Source organism: Pogona vitticeps, chromosome 5 (genome assembly GCF_051106095.1).
Source record: "Pogona vitticeps strain Pit_001003342236 chromosome 5, PviZW2.1, whole genome shotgun sequence".
Classification (NCBI taxonomy): domain Eukaryota; kingdom Metazoa; phylum Chordata; class Lepidosauria; order Squamata; family Agamidae; genus Pogona; species Pogona vitticeps.
In genome coordinates this window covers 45,563,800-45,581,082 of record NC_135787.1, presented here as the reverse complement: position 1 = coordinate 45,581,082, position 17,283 = coordinate 45,563,800, and the positions used below count along the sequence as shown (strand labels likewise).

Below are 17,283 nucleotides of genomic sequence, written 5' to 3'. Positions count from 1 at the left end.
AGAGCACAAATTCCAATGTACAGATGTTGGGATCTAGGAGACACCCATGTGTGGTGTTTGTAATCAGCAGACTTAGTGACATGCACTACTCTGGGTGGTTACCAATATATAAACCACCTCCAAACCACACCCAAGATGAAACAAACTCCCAAAATACACAATAATCAAAAGCCAATTCTGAATTAAAACTTGAACCAATAATCCAAACACAAATCATGGTGGTGTAAGATGAATCCAGATCCTGCAGCTACCTTGGGGGAAAAGATATCTTCAAATGCTTCCTTAAAGAATTTTGTCATAAGTGTTTTCTTGATGGTAGGGAGGGAAGGGGTCTGATGATTCTCCAGCAGGAGGCCATTCCATAAAGGTGGGGTCATAACCAAATAGGCTCAACTCCCAGTGAACTGTATTCACCTCTGTTGGTATGGCTACCCATATGTGTGAAGTCTGGGAGAATTGGGTGGGGCAAGCAGAAGTTCTTTTGGGGAGATGCTCTGACAGATAATGAGGCTCCAAACAGTTAAGGGCTTTGTACATTAGCACCAAAACCTTGAATCTGGCTCGGAAAGGAACAGGAAGCCAATACAGGCACACCAGGACCGGCAAAATATAGTCAAACCTATTCATGCCAGATAGCAACCTGATGCTGCATTCTGCAGCTGTTGCAGTCTCCAAGTTAACTTCAAGGGAAGCACTACACAGAGAGCATTACAGTAGTCAGTCTTTGAGATCACCAGTTTTACTGCAGCAATGCTGTTTAAACTGTAAATTGCATTACCACTTGAAAGTAAAAACAGCTGTGGTGAAATAAAGAGAAGATGACATCTCAGAGAATAATCCACAGGAACACTCAGAAGGATTATGAAACTCAAGACAGTGCTAAAACATTGTTACCTATTTGCTGTTTCTCCTCTCTCTCTCTCTCTCTCTCTCTCTCTCTCTCTCTCTGTGTGTGTGTGTGTGTGTGTGTGTGTGTGTGTTGAACTACTTTGCTCTATCATAATTTAAGAATAGTCCTAAAGTTTAGTAATTTAGATCAATTAGCTTAAGACATTGCCAAATATAAAAAAAGAAGTAGTCTGTTTCTCTGTCACTGCAGCATTTAAAATCAAATCCACAATACATTAGAAATAACTGTAACTATGATCTCATGATTTGATTACTAATCATAAACATAATTTACATATCATTATCATCAAAGCTGTGGATATCAAGCTACAAAGGAATGTGCTTTACACATTCCATAGCCCTGTTTTGAATTGCTATTTACAAGGATAAATAATTTATTCGGCTTCTTCTAAATACTTGCTATAGGAATGGAATGAGAGAGAAAAAACAAAGTTCTAAAGGAGATTCTGTAATTGCTTATGATTCTTTACAATTCTGCCATTACACCTTCAAGCATGTTCTCTACAGCTGCTAGAGGTAATTTTCAAATTGTTCTTTCAATAAAACCTGTTGTTTAAATTTTTACTCTTGCATCCCTCCTTTGTACGACAACCTTTCAAGTATTTGAAGAGTGCTATCATATCTCCCATCAGTCTTCATCATTTACTTACAGATGAACAGATCAAACTGACAAAAAATGACTGTTTAAAGCAATAGGTCTCAACAGTGTTACTGCTTCCAACAGACAAAGAAGAGGGGGAAAGCTCAAAAGGAGAGAGGCAGGACTCTCTTTGAATTCAGAGGCAGGAAATGAATAATTGGTTGGTGCTGGATAGTTTGGCAGTAACCCCATCCCAGAAAGGTCCCTTCCAGCCACTCTTACTGAAGATACCATACAATGCTGCAGAAACCCCTACAGTATCTCCTGTCTTGTAACTATACATTTGTCTCCTGTCTTCCCAGGTGTAGAACTTTGCACTTACCCTTCTTAAATTTCATTTTGTTGTTTTCAGCCCAGTACTCATACCTATCAAAATCTTTTTGAATTAGGTCTCAGTCTTCCAGGGTATTAGCTATTCTATCCAATTTTGTGTCATCCACAAATTTGATAAGCATCTCCCTACACCTCATCCAAGCTATTAATAAAAACATTGAAGAGCACTGGGTCCAGGACTGAGCCCATTGTACCCTCTCCTTGTTACCTCATCCAAGACTGAGAAGGAACCTCTGATAAACACGAGTACAATTCTGTAACCAACTATGGATCCACTTGATATTTGTTCTACCCAGCCCACAGTTAGGTAGCTTGCTAATCAGAATATCATGGGGCACTGATGTCAAGCTGACTGGTCTGTAGTTACAAGGTTCCTTTTTTGAAGACAGGGCCAGCATTAGCCCCCCTCCAATCATCTGGCACCTCACCCAAAATAATAGTTGTTCTGAGAATTCTTCAGCCAGTTCCTGCAATACTCTCGGATGAAATTCATTGGTCCTTGGAGACTGGGAACTCGTTAGTCAATGTATTCCTTCACTATTTACCTATTAATTTCAAACTACAATTAGGAATGTGACTGACAGCTTATTAATTGATGATTCACCACTATGACTTCCGCAATGTCATTTGCATGTGCACAAATAGCCAACAAGATTGTAGCCACTGTGTTTGGATACCTTAGTAGAAACTGGATGCCTTCACCTCATTTTAGGGACCTCATTTCCTAATGTATCAAAACATATATCATTCAAAAAGCCTTTTGACTGTCTGCATAGCAATTTCGCAGGCTGGGAGATATGCCCCATGGAGGAAAAATCAATTTGGACCAGCTCAAGCACATGCATCAAAATCCGGGTCCAGTGCTGTGTGTTTTGTTCAGGGCAGTAAAAACAGGAAATACAGTAGGGGCATTGTAACTGCTGCTGCTTCTTGAACTGAGTAGCTAAACCAAAGCTTCCTATTCTTTTCTATAGAGCAAATGTCCTTTCCATGTAAAAAATGGCACAAGTTCCCTACTCATAGAGAAATTAATAGGAAATCCTAGTGAACCGTCATCTTCCAGGGGTTTACTGAAAGAACGGATCACATTTCAACTGTTTAGGTAGGAGGTTATCCAGACAGGTGAAAAGAAGCATCTCGTTTGGATCTTCTTATCTTATACCTGCTGGTAAGGGTAATTTGCCTCATGCTGCCATCTCCATCTGCATCTCCTGCCAATATCTCTACCCCTTTCAGTCATTCTTATTTCATATCCCGTGTGTCTAGGTCCTCCTTCCCAAGCAAACATGGAACACTTACACTGGGACATTCAGGAAATCATAGATTTTCAGACCATTTTAAAAAAAAACAATCTCTACAATGTATCTTGCTAATTCACCTCAGTCAAGTTCAATCAACAACAGTTTCTTAAGTGGGATGATTGTGATGTTAGTGCCAATCCACTAACACAATAACAAAAACCTAGCACAAAGGTTTATTTAAAAAAAACAGGGAGTCTCCCAAAGAGTTGTTGTCAAAGATAGACAAATGAGATTAAGACTAGTGCAAATCTCCCCACCCACCCCAATATCAAGGGTTAAGCTTGGAACCAGTCAGTGATAGTATTAATCTACCTCTCAACTGCACCCCTCCAGGAAAAGCAAAGCAAAGCAAGAAGGATTAAACACTGTCATGCCATGTCTCACTGGTGAAAACACATCCATCAAAGACAGAGAAGGCACCAAGATGTGCAATCCCACTTTACAATAGTGATGAAAAGTAATACACTACCACTACCACCACAAACAAACAAAACAGACATTTGGGACTGAACTGAAAAGACATACAAGTTTTTTTTATCAACAACATACAGTGATGCCTCACAAGACAAAATTAATTCATTCCGCAAGTCGTGTCGTACTGCAAAAATTTAATCCTGCGAAGCGTGGTACTAACAGTTGTACGATTTAAAACAACCCCCCCCCCAAAAAAGGGAAAAAATCATCTTGCGAGTCACCAAAAATATCGCAAAACGCTTTCATCTTGCAAGTTTTTCATTGCCTGAGGCATTCATCTTGTGAGGCATCACTGTAAGCAAAAGCATAATGTGGGTATTGGAGAAAACAGTGATAACAATCCATGCAGAAGCTACTCTTTACAGGAGCATGCACAAGACCTGCCTTAAAGTTATCAACAATCACCTCCAGTTCTCGATTCATATTTTCAAGCAAAAGCCTTACTGTCATAGTCACAAAACATGACCCAGAGTACAAACCAGAAAACTTAACATTAAGAAACTTCTATGTCACCAAATGTCTTTTTTCATAAATTATTCTTTCTATGTAATGGAGCAGATAAAATCCAGTTTAAAAGCTAGTGATGATTCCAGAAGTATTTTAAAACAGTTAATTTAGTTTGCCAAGTGATACAATTATGAATTAATTTCCATTACATCAGCAAATAAAACAAGCTGAAGTGGTTGCTCCTAACAGATATGGATGTTCCAATAAACAAACCACAGACATTCTCACTGCAAACCGGACTAACTGGGCAGCAATTAGTCCACAGAACCCAGGTTTATCACGCTATCTGAAGATACTCACTGGTTTTCCACGAAGGGTTATTATTTTAAAATAGATTGATCTAAAATTCCCAAAATATTTTTACTTTAAGCATAAGAGGATAATGTATTCGCAAAGGTTTTCACAGCCGGGATCTAATGGTTGTTGTGGGTCTTTCGGGCTTTTTGGCCCTGTTCTGAAGGTTGTTCTTCCTGATGTTTCACCAGTCTCTGTGGCCGGCATCTTCAGAGGATCCACAACAACCGTAAGAGGATAACCTAAGCTAGTCCAACTGTTAAAGGCCAGATTTTGGATTCCAGAATTAACAATGGTCTCAAACAATCCCATTGTATTTAAAAAGAAACCAATCAGCTCAGTATTTTTTTTATGTTGTCCTTTTTGATCTGTGTAACTAGAAACTGTATAATACAATTTAACATTGGATGGGAAGAAAATCTAAACTGTGAACAGTTAAAATTCTTATACTATATGATTAGATGCAAAGATGACGCATGGCCAAACTCTATGTGCACAGCAAAGTATTTACATAGGCTAACCTGTCTTTCCAGGTTCTCTCATGCTAGAGTAATAGGCATTTTAAAAGCTACGACAACAACTATATAATTGCACTATGATCATCCGGTAAGCAAAGGCAATACTTGGTAACCAAAATCCTGTTTTCAACTGTGTTTCAGATTCTGTTCTCAAAAGTGTAAGATTCACACACTTTACTGACTTCCTGGTGCTGCCTTCACAAGTACTTACAGCAAACCTACATTAAGCAATAATAATCCTGTACCAAGTTTTAATCATGGATAAAGGTTTAAGAGCTCATATCCGCTACATGAACATATCAACATTTGCAAACAGTTCACAGCAAAAATTAAAAACATGACAGGGCGATTCATATAGAAGAAGCTATAGAAAGGTGCTCAAAAAACCATAATATGATTAGTGCAATGGTCAAGAATAGAAATGTTAGCGTTCAATCGCTTCTCCAACCTGCCAGAACTCTCAGAGCACGAGTGGAAACACATCCAAAAACAGCTCAAGATTCACATCTTGCTAATATGTGGATATAATGTCAAGCTCAACTATGGGAGAAAAGCTAGAGGTGTACATTTTAAATGGCTATAACCACTGCAAGACAAAAAACTTAACAGATAAACAAAATAAGTTCTGTTTCAAGGATAAAATAGGTAAACTAACATGGAAGAACTGTGGGCTTGAAACTGCGCGTAAAAAGTACACATTTCAGCTGAGAGAGGGAGACCATGCATAACATTCATATAGAAGACATAGAGAACCTGTTTCTTAGCCTCCAACTTAGGAAGCTGCTTTGAGCCTGAGTAAATGAGTAAGGACCAGGGGGCAGGGATGATGAGTCTCCCCGCTCAGCTGCTGAGTGGCCAGAAGAGCAGGAAGGCAGAAAAGTGCCAGTGGGGCTTTGACCAAGATTTGAAGTGACAAGCAGGATGCTGGCCATGTGCACTGTGTGGCGACCCATAAGTGGCCAGATCAGTTCAAGGAGGCAGGACTGGGGATCCCCACCATCTGGGGCTGGGGTATTCAAATATGAATATCCCATCTCTACAGTATACATATATTGCAAATATATGGCACACAAGAAGTGTCAGTTAATTCAGGTGATTAATGACACCACAGAACCTCTCTTTGGCTAACTCATTTTTGAGGCCATAAGAAAGCATTTGCTGGATCAGATCAGATTCTTACGTAGTCCTACATAAAAGGATTACCAAATGCCTCTGGAAATCCCAAAAGCAAGACATGAACACAACAGCATGTTCCGAAGTAACTGAGATTAACTAACTTGTCCAGAAGATATTTCATCTCCAGTATTATCATAGATGGATATGAATGTGAGGACAGGACAGAACTGTTCACATTAACCTACAAATGAAGGTGTGGTCAGTTGGATGACTTCCACTGTATGCCAGCTTGCATCTCACAGAGTAGCACTTCCTATGAAAGACTAAAAAGGGATGCAGAACAACAACAGCATTAAGTTCAATTGATGTAGTACTGATCTTTCCAACTAAAAGTGACCTAACAGAACTAACAGAATGTAAGACCTTTATTTTACCTACAGTTACTTATTCATTATATGTAAAAACTGCAGATGAAAATTTAAGAAACAAGCAGAAAAATGCTAAATCCCTTTATTCTAGTTACTGTACACAGCTAAAAACCACCTTTCCAGTGTGAAGTCCCATCAGGTGTTGTGCAGTTCCTCTTTATGTACCGTAATAAGACTTTGTACAAGTGGCCTTCCAGATGAAATGCACTAACTGGGAAAATGATGTTGATGTTTGTTTTAAATAGCAGCAGAACTGTGTAACTAACTTAAATTTAATTAATTTATTTAATTTTTGTAATACGCACTATACAACCAGACATCTCTTCTACTAGACCAACCAGATTTTTTAAAACGGCATCAATAAGTAAAAAATGTTAAACGTATCATGCTCGTGCTTAACATTCACAAAAGCCCTGTAATCTCAAATTGCATCTCATGTCTCAGGGAAGCATGACTCCTATGAGCTAGTCTCTGTTCTATCCACTAGTTAAGAAAGAAGTTGACAAATGACCCAAGAGGAAGTGATTAATAAACCCTTAGATTGTACTGATGTGGAGATGGATTCAACTATGAGGATGACAAAAAAGATTCCTCCATAATCAAGGGTAATTCTGCACAAGACGCAGGTCAGGTTTTCTAAACAGCATTGTATCAAAGAGTAATGGACAGTGGAATCATTCTCCTCCAAAAGAACACATTAGTATGCCTAATAATTCAGTTTATTTCAACTGCAAAATCCCATTTTTGATTCAAATCAATTTGATTTAAACCAAGTCCACCTTTCATGAGATGCTGATGCTTATTTGCAGAAGATGCACAATTGACAACGACCAGAGTGAATTAAAAATTGATATATATTTAAAAATTTAAATTCAAGATTTTTAAAATTTAAATCAGATTTTTTTAAAATTAAAATCAATTTTATTTTAATGAAATGCTTTTGGAAGAAAAATCTATTTAAAGATAGTTGTTGTGGGTTTTTCGGGCTCTTTGGCTGCGTTCTGAAGGTTGTTCTTCCTAACGTTTCACCAGTCTCTATGGCTGGCATCTTCAGAAGACAGCACTCTTGGCTTGGGAGTGCCAAGCCAACTACACCAGAGCACAGAGTGCTGTCCTCTGAAGATGTCGGCCACAGAGACTGGCGAAGCATTAGGAAGAACAACCTTCAGAACACAGCCAAAAAGCCCGAAAAAACCACAACAACCATTAGATCCCGGCCGTGAAAGCCTTCGCAAATACATATATTTAAAGATAGCTTTCTATTTAAGATACATTATAGTTCAAAGATTATTCAGCATGAAATAGAACTTAGATATGTAGCATGAAGCTGTATATTCATGCAATATTTACATTTTTGGTTATAAGTTATTGTATTAGTTAAATCAAACAATTTAAGTAGTTCTCCAAATGTGAGTGATTAATCTATTAAACTAAAATCTGTATAGAATTGTTTTACTAATCTGACAGATTATTATTCTAAATATGACATTTTCATCTGGTTGCAAATATTAAAGATTATAACTACCAAAAAAATGAGTCTTTACATTTTAAAATCATGGTTTAAATCAAATCTTACTGTCTAGTGATTTAAATCGACTTGGTTTAAATCAAATCCACCCTGATAAGGACATTTTAAAGATGTATCTGGGTAGCAACAAGTCTTAGGTTTTAGCCCTGACATTCAGGTTTTAGGGTCCACTCTTCAGTTCTCAGGCTTTGGACTTGAAATCTTAATGAATTGAATACTTAAAGCAACCTTAGATTTTGGGGATAATTGCCACATGCCATTTATATATATTCAGAAAGGACCTTGTCTTTTTCATTATCTCTCAGGTTCCAAAGCTGCTGATGGTGCTGGAATTAATACATTAGACTTAAATTCCTCACAACATATCTAAATTATCTTTCTTTCTCTGTGTGTGTGTGTGTCTCTCTCTCTTACGCACATTTGCAATTGTTGTGTCAGGAACTGGCCCTGTGAAATATTACAGTACAAGTGCCTACCTCATGACATCCAAAATGCCTGCTTGTAGGTCTCAGGCTTTGACCAGGCAATCCAAGTAGCAATATATCAGTACAAATGTTTTAGATACAGCACGTTAAGCTACCTACAATAGATGTCTACAACAGCGTCTTTCCTGTCCCTTAAAGGTGAATCTTCTAAAAAACATAGGAAATGACAGGACATCTACAACTGACAAGAGTGCAAAGGTCTTCTACCCTGTCCTTTAGCTTGAACATAATACACCAAAATAAGAAAAGCCCTGTGGAATCAGACCAAAGCCCCATCTAGTCTAAAATTCTGTTCCACCAAGGGCCACACAAAATATTCTGCAAAATATTTCTTGCACATAAAATATTCTGCAAGCAGTTATTTTGTCAACCTCAAAGAATGCCATTAGAAGACATAATTCCATATAATTTCCATATAAAATTCTAAATTTGAAAATTCCATCATAAGGCCACCACTGATATTGGGCCAGCAATAATCACACATTATAAGCATGCTTCTTATAGAATAATACTGGTAATAATGTAATACTAAATGATTGAGGAGTCAATTAAAGAAGTTACATTGGTGTTTCCTGGACTTTTCGACCCCCATCTTCTGTTGCTACATTATACTAATCAGTTCAAGAAAAAAAAATATAGCTGAATTAAAATAAAGAAGTTGAAAAGATGGACCTGTATAAGGTTGTATGCATTTCAATTAAAACTTTAGTTGCCAGGTTTAAAGAGTAAGATACCTAGTTGAGTAAATTGTATATTATAAAAAAATTAAGCATAACCAAAACAATAAGCATTAAATGGCAAAACTCTATGCTGCACAGCTTCAATACAATCAGGGACAGGGGTTTCCTGAAATTTCTTTGAAATTAAGTGATGGTGCAGTTTATAAAAAGTATTAAATAACATTTCAATTCAGTTCACTTTCATTAGGCAAGTTCTCTTGCTGCAGTGTTCAACCTAGGCAAGACCTAAATTTGTTTTATTTATTGCAGCTTTTTTCCCCATTCTGTGTCAGCTGAGTGTGTTTTAAGCAAGTTTCTAACTCACCTTGGCACAGCACAGAAACACTAAACATTAAGTGGTTTGATTTTTCAAGCTGTTGATTTACTCAAGGTTTTACCCACTTGTGAAGCACATTCACCATATAGTCTCTAGCTATTAAAGAGGAGGCGAAGAGCATAGGAGCCTGAAGAACCATTGCTCAATTTATTTCAGCAGGTATCTCCTACTTCTAACTGAATGCAAGAATAAACTAGAGGGCTCTTGCCACACACTTTGCTGGATATGGCCTAACACCCTGAAGAACCAGTCTGAAGCAAAGCAAATTTCCATTTCTAAGAGGTCTTAGAGCCAATTCCCACACAACCCAGGTGTTCAGGTTATATATGTGGTGGGGTGCAGCAGTGAGCCTCAAATAAGCCCTGATTCTCATAAAAGGGTGTGATTGAATTCTGTAGGGAGAAGTGTGTATGACTGATGTGCTCACACTCTCAGACAAATCATACGGATTTCTTACACACTACTGTTGTGCATAAACTTAGAATTACTTGTAAACCTATATATACCATATTCTAGTATGTAGCAAGGTGTTTGAGGGAACTCAAACATTTTGCTACAAATGAAATGCACAAAAAATCCCTTTAGCATTATCTGAAAAGTAAAAAGAGAATGAACCATTATTAATGCCGCTGCTTCCTAGGACAGGTTGAATGAACTTATTTTTTATTTCAGAAAGGCAGACAAAAAAGCACAAGAAAGAATACTAATTTCATCTGCTTACAGTCAGCTCCATCCTTCTATTATGTCAGAATGAGGCCTAGCTGCCCACAGCCTGGATTGATGGTTGGATGATGACTAATTAATTAGACTGAATCCCAGAAAGACAGAGGGTCAGGAAAAACGCCTCTGGGAATTGGCAATTTATGTGTCCAGGATGGGATTGCACTTCCCCTACGGGATAGGTGTACAGTCTGTGAGTGCTCCTAGATTCATTTCTGTCATAGAAAGTTTAAGTAGCCTCTGTGATAAAGGATGTCTCAATGTTAGCTTCAGCTGACCTGGCCACTACTGTCCCTGAACAGAGGCAGTCACAGTGAACCATCAATCGTGAACCTCAGTGCTGGACTATTGTCACGTGCTCTATGTAGGATTACATTTCGGCTTAGTTCAGAGGATGCTGGTATTATAAAATGGGACAGTCAGGCTGTTTAATGAGACCTTTTATTGTGTACATACAAATGCTGAAAGACTTGCACTCATTGCCAAGGTCACCAAGTAGACACTGAGCCCGGTTTAAGATGCAATGTTTGGTTTACAAGGACCCATACAATTCTAAAGCAGGATATCAGAGAGACGATCTTCTCCCGTATAAATTACCCCATTTTTATGTTCAGGGTGTGTATGCTCTGCTTCCTGGTGCCATGGCCTGATGAAGCTCATTCAGTTGCAGTGTGGAGAAGTTCTCTGCTGCAGCACCTGCTGTGTGGAATGGTCTCCTCACTGAAATGTGGCAGATTCCCAGCGTTGTGCGGTGCTTCCATATCAACTAAAAACTTACAGTACCTGTTTTTTTACCCTGATTTTTACCCTGATTTTTTTAATTAATTGTTTTCATTGGACTTTATTTTTTGCATTATTTTATTATTTTTACCTGTTTTCTGCATCACTTCCAAGCTACTTTGAGAAGTTTAAAACAAGTAGTGGAACAGAAATGCTATAAAACAAAGAAACGAAACACACAAACAGCTGATGTAATTCTTTGTATCTCTACTATCAAAAACATTCTTCTCCAAGCTGGTGCCCTTCAGATGTTGTAGACTACAACTTCAGTAAGTGTCTGACAACATGGCCAATGACTCTACATTATGACTCTATGTTATGGGAGTTTAGTCCAAACTATCTGGAAAGCACCAGGCTGGGAAGGCCCATCAAAACTTTAAAGGAAAAAGCCCACCAGGGTGGTCAATATTGAACCGTACATGGAGTTTATCTAGGATCTCCAATTGTAACTGCCACCAAAAATCAAACTGAGAATCACAAGATGCAAATTTTAGTTTGGTTAAATTAACACTTTATATTCCTATAAGATTCTAATTAACCTACAATTAGCATGACAAAAAGCCATTCCCAGTCTCTCTGTCAAGAGTAACACATACTGTAGTTGTGCTAAAGAGCATAAGAGTTAAGCAAGCAAAGATCATACCATAGGCAATAAATGCAAAATATCATTGACAGTTTGGAGTTTGCACTGCAAGTGAAGCTTTCTATTTCACAATAAAGTCTTTGGCTTCTCATATACCACAAACCTCCACTTCAGTGCTTGAGTGGCAGAATGTCAATAAAACTTATACGGAAAGACAAACTGAGCTACTAACCACAGGCAGAACAGCATTAGATGCTGCTTTATATAATAGGAACATAAATGTCATTGAAAGAAGACTTTATTTCCTAATAAGAAATAAACATGAACAGACCATGTACATATAGGTTTCGTTTTTGTTTTTTTAAGAAGGAAGTCCAAATTATTCCAAAATAAAGCTCCTGAGTGCCTCTCAACACAGAACATGCAGAACAGGAGTTAACTGCTACTCTTCTAGAGAGCACATGAAATCCCATTCTCAATTTTAAAAATACACTGCTAGGAATTTTCATTCCTTCAGTCTTCAAATCACAATGCTACCAGCTTCGTGTGATTTCTACAGTCCTGCTAGTGCAACAGCTGAAATCATACCAAAAATCAGCAGTATACATTGTTATAGGCATCTCTGGAGTTAACTCCAGAAAAGAGCTTGGGAATTTTTCTTTTGGGGGAATTTTGAACAATTATGGGTTTTTAATTACATGGTTCAAGAATTCCGGAAGTTGTTGTGGTAAGAAAAACTGAACTTTTCAAGCTCCGTTTCACAGCAATAACCTGCAACCAACCCTCCTCTCTAAAAGTTGCTCTGTTACCCTTTAATCCAAATGGAATTTGCCATGTTGGAAAGAACCAAAATATAGCAATGCTGGTCCCTGCTGGGGTTAGCACTAGTAAGGCAAAAAAGATTTGTAAAGGTCTGAACAACTTCCTGAGAAAGAATTATCTTCCTGTACAGCTCTTGTAAAGGAGTTCTCACATGAATGACACACGTTTTATATAGACCAGAGCCGCACCTCCACCAAACTCACTGTTGTCTCCGCACAAACAATTCACCAAAATGCCACTCTAACCAGCTGCTAACTTGCTATTTTAGTTACTAGGTTCTGAAAAAGTATGTTTCTGAGTCAGGAGGGAAGAATATCCTGCCTTTAAATGTATGTAAATTAACTTAATTTGCTCCGAAAGTGTACCACCCAGGCTAAGGGTTTTGTCCTCTGTGCCAATAAAGGGGGGGGGGGGGGGAGGGTTTGAATGTGAATTGTCCTAAAGACTGTGCTGTCTTTAAGAGACCACCCAAGATTCGAGTTGGCAAGTGAAGGGAAAGGTGTTGTTACAAGTTGATCATTACAAACAGGCTAACCTGAATTTACCCTGTCTTCCATGGTGAAGGACAGCCGCCCAGAAGAGAGATCTGGAATTAGGAACTCCATCCTTAGTACCCAAGGAGTGTTTTAGACCACGATGTTTTGTGCTAAGAACTCCAAAGGAAACCCAAGCGCCAGGACGGACGGAGAGAGAGAGAGACGCTCTCTCCCCCGCGCCATTTATCTCAAAGGAAGAGCAGTAAAAGGTTAAAACTCCCTTACCTCATAGTTGCTGTTCCAGGCGTTTTAAAATTGCTTGTTTTGTTTCTGGGCGGATCCTGAGAGGTAGGCGGGGGGGGGGGAGAGAGAAGTCCAACTATAAAATAACAAACCGGCTGTCAGACGGCGCCCAAGTTGGATTTCAGCTCGCCACCCCCTCCCCCGGAGAGGGCACGGGGGGGGGGCTGCCTCACAGAAAGCCAGAGGGGGAGGCAGATGCCGGTCGCCACAGCAGCCGGTCGATGGCTGCAAGGGCAACCGCGTAGAGAGGGGCCGCCCCCCTCTTCTGCCTGCACATGGGGGGGGGAGGAAGGGAGAGGGGGCTTCCCCTTCACCTCTCCCGGAGGTCACCCAAAGAGAGAGGCGCCTTTCCGAGCTCCCGTCACCGCAGCGCTTGGACGTCCCCTCACGAGCCCTCCCGCCACTAGTCCCCCTCCCTCTCCGGCCGCCGCCTCCGCGGTTCCTCCGCCAAGGAGCCCCATTGTTTGCTCCGGCCGTGCTTCCCCCCAAGACTTCCCCGCCTCTCCTCCCTTCATTATTCCCCCCCACACACACACACACACATACAAAGCCCTCCAAGGACAGGGCGTGGGGGGGGGGGCGAGAGCCCAAGAGAAGGATTTCGTCTTCTCACAATTACAGGTGCCTGTGCCGGGAGCTAAAGACACGGCGATCGGGGGCCGGCGTTAACGCCGCCGAGGCATACTAGCCGTAGAGTATTGCGAAGCCAAGCTATTGTTGTAGTTCTTTTATTCTAAAGAGACGGAGAAGCTGGGCAGAATCAATTCTTTTTCTACCACCGCCCCCACCGACCCACCGTGACCGCGCTATTTACGGGATGGAGAGGCAGCGGGGCCAAAGAGACTCACAAAATACCCTGATTTGGAGCCACCAGTTTCACAGGAAGCATCGTCTGGAGCCTGACACGCGCTGGTCGTCCTTCCCAGCCAACAGAAAGGACGGACGACCCCCGTCACGGGAAGAGATGGGCGCAGGAGGGGAGGGGGCGTCTTAGAGCCACGGCCTCACTCTCCGGCACCCCGGCTGCCCGTCGCCTCCGCGGGCCAAGCACTCCTCGCCAGACCGATCCTCCTACCTGTCTGCCAGGTGCGGAGAATGTTCCTCCACCTCTGGGCTGCTCCGGCGCTTCCGGACGCCCAGCTCCCGCGCCGGCTGGCTGGCTGACTCGGCTGCCCAACTCGCTGCAGCGCCGCCGCCGCCGCCACCGCTTTCTGCTGCTGGTGCTGCTGCTTTGCCTCCTCCCTCCGCTCTCACTGCGGCCAAGATCCAGCTGCGCCTGCTGGGGCAGGGGCAGAGCGCAGGCGCGGCGTTAGGCGGGGCTGTTTCAGGTAACACCACCGGCCTGGTGTCCAACTACCTATGGTAGCCCAAAGGAAAACAGCAGCAGCTCAAGCCAAGTGACTTATGGAGATCCTTTCCAGAGTTTCCCAGGTAGAGAATATGTGGTTTGCCATTCCCTTCTTCTAGAGGCGCCCCGGAATTGTACAACGTGCCCAAGGCTACCCAGGGTTATTCTACTCATAGGAGGCACAGCGGGAATCGAACCCCCAACCTCTGGCTCCCTCAGCTAGATTCTTAAACCACTGAGCTGTCCAGCCAGCTTGTTCTACCATATAGGCCCTTACTAGTGCCGGCTGGAAATTGGAATTCCCACCTTCATCACATGCTTACTGTAGTTTTCCATTTACAAGACAACCCAAAATATAAGCCCATCCCCCATTTTCTGACCCCAAATTAGAAAAAGCAGGGATCAAAGGGATGCCTTTTTGCTAAGCCCAGCACGCCCTCGTCTTTTGAGAATACATGGAGCTTAATGAAAAGGAAGGGAGCAACAACTCACCTTCCTTTTTGCTAAGCCCTGCACGGGTGCCCTTGCCTTTTGAGAAGGCAGGGGGCTTAGCAAAAAGGAAGGGAAAAAAGCCTCCCCTTCCGTTGTGCTAAGCCCCGTACCTTTGCAAAAAGCAGTGGTAAAGAGCTGCCTTTCCTGTATAAAACAACCCTCAATTTTTTCTCAAATTATTTAATGAAAAAGTGTTGTTTTATACATGGAAAAATACGGTAAGTTCAAAGATCAGGCCTTCCTGCAAAAAGCAACAAAATATTTTTGGGTGGACCTTTGATGGTATGACTTGTGTGCAGTCAACCCAGTTCTGGCTTATGGCGAACTTTTCCAGGATTTTCTTTAGTGCAGAGTATTCTGAAGTGGTTTACCATTCCCTTTTTCTGGGGATACCCTGGGACTGTGCCCAAGGCCACACAGGCTGGCTGTTCTCCTGAGATGCACACTGGGGGATGGAACTCCCTGCCTCTGCAGCCAGATATCTTAACACACTGACCTGTAGTGTTCATAAATTTATCCCAGCAAAAGCTTTCCTGATATGCTCCCAACTCTCTGATAACTGCATTTGGGAGTACAGTATAGGGTAGAGTTCCCTCAGTGATTGGGGACCTATGGCTATATTTGGAATTTTGTGAGTCTCAAGTGTGCACACACAAAATGTCTACCATAAAAGGCATGGGGACTATTCACAAAATGGTTGCCATGATAAATGTATCTAATTTAAAAACACCAATTTCCCAGAAGGCAAATTAAGAGCCTCCTCAAAAAGGGAACAAATTCCATTGATTACATAATGCAACGGGAAACATGAAACAGTACAAAGTCCTCCCCATCTATAGTTTTCCTCCTCACATGAGACACTCCTAACTTTTCAAAAGTCAAATACTTTTGCTTCAGTTCAAAACATGAAATTGCTTTGAACCAATGCAGAAATGAAGGGACAATTGAACACACATACGGAGCAATTCTTTGGCAAAGTACGTTTCCTCTCCACTTTTACCTAATGAGGGAGGATGAGAACAGCATGTGCATGCGTGAACACACACACAAATAGTGGCAGCACTCACTTTTCTCCACAAAGCCTCTCTCCTAAGACAACTTTTTAGAGCAGCTTTCCTGGGTGGGAAGAGCTTTGATCGATCGATCGATCGATCGATCGATCGATCCATCCATCCATCCATCCATCCATCCATCCATCCATCCATCCATCCATCCATCCATCCATCCATCCATCCATCCATCCGTTTAGCAAGTTCTGCCAGGGCAAGATGAGGAAATGAGTGACTGAGGAAGGAAAGCCTTCTTAAGGCAATTCCTTTGAACTGCACCACGTATAGGGGAGAGTGAGGCAAGTTGGAAGCCTGTTATTATCTCCTGTCAGTTATCATAGGAAAGAGTGGGATTTACCCACATGCTGCATGCCAACAGTGCAGAAGAATCCTCCTCACTCCCAGGAGTAGGTCTTAGGGGAGAAATAGGACTATCGTCATGCCTATCTGTAGACAAGACTGAAACAGTCTGTGAGTCAAATCAAGTTCATAGGCTCTTCTCCTGAGGTTACAGGATTGTAGCCTTTAAATAGGTATGAACAACTTTGTCAGTCTGGGGGTGGGTGGCGACAAATTTTCAGAGCACCATCTGCAGACCCAACAGGTTTATACGTAAATGACCAATGTAGCAAAAATAGCACTTTGTCCCTTACTGCCTTAAAATGTTAGTTTGGGATGTGATCACACAGTAGGACCCTCATATCTGCTGATTCACTTATCCACTATCTGAAAATACTAAAAATATTTTGATCTGTAGTTGGAGCAGATGGTGTAGGCTTATCCGTAAACTGCTTAGCCTTTTGCATAGTCAATGATTTTGTTGCGATCCCCTCTGAAGTCTCTATCTTCCTGGCCTTCACGAGGTTCTTGCTATTCTTTCTTCTTTGCCACCACCAGATATTAATGCTTTAATATCAATTAAGTATTGAGACATGTGTGCTGTCAGAACATAAGTCTTTTATTTTACCAGGGAAGTTAATAATCAATAGATACTCATGGGATAGATTACAGGTTGCAAATCACTTATATTTGAATTGGTTAAGATATTGCTTCAAATCTCTTTTAACCCTCTGCTTCAGTCTACTCTCTTACAGTTCTCTAATGCACTCTTCTATCACTTT

General features: G+C 41.1%; 1 protein-coding gene across 2 annotated transcripts in view; it reads right to left on the bottom strand.

The window, feature by feature from the left end:
- FHDC1 (FH2 domain containing 1) overlaps positions 1-14,509 on the bottom strand; it is a 51,295-nt gene extending 36,786 nt beyond the window's left edge. Inside the window, exon 1 of one of the 2 annotated variants that reach the window (XM_020781346.3) lies at positions 14,349-14,509. The gene's annotated coding sequence lies outside the window, so the exon portion shown is untranslated. Of the gene's footprint in view, positions 1-13,255; positions 13,463-14,348 lie in introns of those variants that run through there. The other variant, XM_073001546.2, reaches the window with a different exon arrangement.
- Between the last annotated feature and the right edge of the window lie 2,774 nt (positions 14,510-17,283).